We start from the raw sequence: 3,848 nt of genomic DNA, 5'->3' as shown, positions 1-3,848 counted from the left end.
ACAAAGTAAGAAAACACCTAATGTATCAAGTAGGCTAATTAAACACCTAATTGTGATTCATGTGTAACCTAAAGACATGGGAAAAACTGATACACAAGATGTGACTGAATATGACCAACAACGTTAGAATATACAATACAATACTTGCGCTGCTGGTGCTGTGGGACATCAACACCCACAGCAATGCGGAGACGGCAGGCCTGGTGCACCACATCTACGGGAGATCTCGAGGAGGTGGCCAGGAGCAAAGGCTGAGGGGAAACCTGCACCTCGTGCCCTGACGAAGCGGTGGAGGTGGCTCCTCATCCTGCGTTCGGGATAGCGGTTCGTCAGCCAGTGCTAGTGGCAGCGAATGAGGGGCTAGCCCCCGCTGCCTCTCGGCAAACTTAGGACGGCTCGATTGGGTGGCTGAACTTGCTGGCTTGTGTTTGGCAAGCAGCCGCAGCCCTGGGGAGGAAATCGGATAGCGCAGAGGGAGCTTGTTCCTCTTTCAAGTCTCCCTGTCCTCAGCCCCACAGCTGGAGAGCCAGCACGGCAGGCACCGCGGCTCCTGAACAGCCAGAGGAAACAGCAAGCTCCGTGGTTCCCAGGCGTCTGTTGTTGATGCTCTGCCAGACCAGCAGCGCAGAAGCGCGCTGGCAAACTGTCGCTGTCACTGCATAGACACTGACTTTTGGTTTTGCCAGTGGGTGCTTTTGAAGAGGTGTGTGTGTTGGGGGGGCTATTTTCAGTATATTTATAAACGTCTTTCATATTCTAGTTACTGAATGTGTCTATCATTGGTAGCTTTACTATTTTAATAATGATTAAATTGTTATGAACTGCATAATTACGTTCTCCTAAATTACAGTATATTAAAACCACTGCAATCCCTACAAGCTGTCTTCACTAACGTCCCAGTTTAAAACATTATGTCTCACTCCAGCTTTCTGGATGAAACTGTCAGCAATCTTATTCTCATCTAGTTCCCTGGTATGGTCTTGATGCACATTAAGGATAGCTACGCTATTCAGTTGTGTCTGTCCCATTGATGACTGGAGATCATTTTTAAGACTCCTGAAGCTGGAGAATGAGCATTCTGCAGTTCAGGATGATACAGGCAGTGAGAAGGATTTTTAAACATTTGCAGAGTACTGCAAGTGACTCCACAATCTCTTTCTTGATGGGTAATAGCTAATTTAGGCCCCATCATTTTTATATGTATAGTTGGGATTATACTTTGCTACGTGCATTTAACACTGAATTTCATCTGCCATTTTGTTGCCCAGTCACCCAGTTTCGTGAGATCCCTTTGTAGCTCTTGGCAATCTGCTTTGGAGGGACGGGAGTGGCAGTTTGGGGTTTTTTAGAGACATCAGAACCCTTCTCGGGGCCAATTTAAAAAATACTTTTCTGTGCTTGTGAGCACCTCTTCCCAAGGATTGTTTCTGGCCATTTGTGCCCTCATTTCCAGAGACGCCGAGAACCAGCAGTTCCCGTTAGCTTCAGTTCGATTTCATACATTCCAAGGAAAAAAGGGACCACTGTGACCTTCTAGTGTGACCTCCTGTAGAGCACAGGCCAGAGACCTGCCTGAACACAATTCCTAGAGCAGAGCTCTGAGAAAAGCATCCCTTCTTGGCAGAAAAATTGCCAGTGATGAACAACCCACCAAGACTCTTGGTAAATTGTTCCAAGTCCAGCTGTGGGTGCTCAGCCCTCCTAGAAATCAAGGCCTTGGTACCTCCCAGACTGCTCTGATTGTATTCCCAAAGCAGAGCTAGGAGAACCTGGGGCTCCATGCGGAGTATTTCTTCCATAAACGCCAGCCCCTGAGGGACCATGAAGTGGTGCAAGGACATCAGCCTCTGCAATGCAGGCTCCATCGCAGCCCCCGCTTGGTGCTATGGCATTAGAAGCAGCGAAATCCCCAGCTGTCTGAACCCACTTCTGCAGCAACACCTAAAGAGTCATAACCATCCCTCTTTCCTGCCATTGAGGGGCCGCAAGGAACACTCCATATTTACGAATCAAACTCAACTCAGTGCCTGCTAAGCCAACGGGCTACAGTGTAGAACTAAGGTGGCTGAAAAGAAGGGACGAGATGGGGAAGCATTAGACTCGCTCCTAGGTGAATATAACGGCCAGGCTGGGTCAGACCAATGGTCCATCCAGGCCAGTGTTCAGTCTCTGATAGTGGCCAATGCCAGCTGCCCCGGAGGGAATGAACAGAACAGGACAATTATCCAGTGATCCATCCCCTGCCATCTGCTCCCAGCTTCTGGCAGATGGATGGTTAGGGACACCCGGCACATGGGGTTGTGTCCCTGACCATCTTGATTAATAGCCATTGATTGCTCATCCTCTATGAACTTACCTAATTATTTTTTAATCCAGTTATGCTTTGGCTGTCACAACATCCAGTGGCAAGGAGTTCCACAGGTTGACTGTGTATTGTGTGAAGAAACACTTACTTTTGTTTGTTTTCAGTCTGCTGCCTATTAATTTCATTGAGTGACCCCTAGTTCTTGTGTTACATGAAGGGTTAAATAACACTTCCTTATTCGCTTTCTCCATATGTTCATGATTTTATAGACTGCTGTTATAACCCCCCTAGTCATCTCTTTTCTAAAGTAAACAATCCTAGTCTTTATAATCTCTTCTTTTATGCCCTGGACCAGACCAGCTCCTTGTCTTTGAATCCGTGGACGTGATTCCTAGATGGTTCTCAGGCACGAAGCTGACCTGTTTGGTGTCTTACCCAGCAGGAAACCTACCAGCAATGGAGGTGTTTCCATTCCTGCTGGTCTCCCCAAGATCCTAAACTGCCTATTGGATTTAACGACACAAAGTCTGTCAATGAGCTCAGTCAGAGAACACCTGGCCACTGTCACAGCCTTCCATTCGCCCAGTCAGGGCTGTTCAGTTTTTGCCCACCCAACTACGGCCTGGTATCTTACATGCTTACACAACTTCCTTCCCCCTGCATGGAGCTCTGCTCTCCCACAGGACCTTAATTTCATTCTCAATGCCTTTAGGAACTGCCCCTCTTGGAACCTACCCCTACCTGTTCTCTCCTCCATCTCTCTCTCACGACTTCATTCCTCATACTTATAACTTTGGCTAGACAAATGGGAGAGCTCGGTGTGCTCATGCCAGACCTGCCATTCGCTACCTTCTACAGAGACAGGCCCATACTATTTCCTTGCTTCCCCCCAAAGGTGTCTTCAGAATGCCATGTTAATCAGGAAATCTGTCTACCAGTGTTCTACCCAATGCCTCATGCCTCCAGAGAAGAATCTGGCCTACACACACTATTTGTCAAAAGGGCTTTCGCCATATACTGAAACAGAACCAGACCCTTTAGGGTTTCTTCCAGACTCTTTTTCCTTTGCTGAAAGGAAGAAGGGACAGCCCATTTCCACACAGAGGCAGGGGCGGCAAGCTGTGTGGGCCTGTGGAGCCTGTGCTCCAGGAATATTCAGAACACGGTGGCCTGGCTTCACTAATGTTCGGGGCCAGGTCTCTCCCCCAGCCCCACCGGCTGCCCCCACACACCTCCCCGGGAGCGTCTCCTGGCCCTACCTGCCAACCCCGGGCAATTAAAAGGGCCTGGGGACCTCCCCAGGCAGCGCAACGGGGCTAAAGTGGCTTCCTGCCTGCCCTCGCTCTTCACCACTCCCAGCAGCAGCCAGCACGTCCCTGCAGCCCTGGGGGTGTATGTCTTGTATGTTTGGTTTTGTGGGAGTAATCACCAGAAAGTTGGCAACCCAACCCTCCCGTTTCCCAACCCCCTTCCCTACCTCCCTCTCCCCCATTGCCCCTCCCCCCTGCTCCCAAACCCCTTCCCTCCCCCTCCCCATTGCCCC

Source organism: Chelonoidis abingdonii, chromosome 20 (genome assembly GCF_003597395.2).
Source record: "Chelonoidis abingdonii isolate Lonesome George chromosome 20, CheloAbing_2.0, whole genome shotgun sequence".
In the NCBI taxonomy this organism is placed as follows: domain Eukaryota; kingdom Metazoa; phylum Chordata; order Testudines; family Testudinidae; genus Chelonoidis; species Chelonoidis abingdonii.
The sequence above is the reverse complement of the archived record's forward strand: the minus strand, read 5'-3'. Positions refer to the sequence as shown.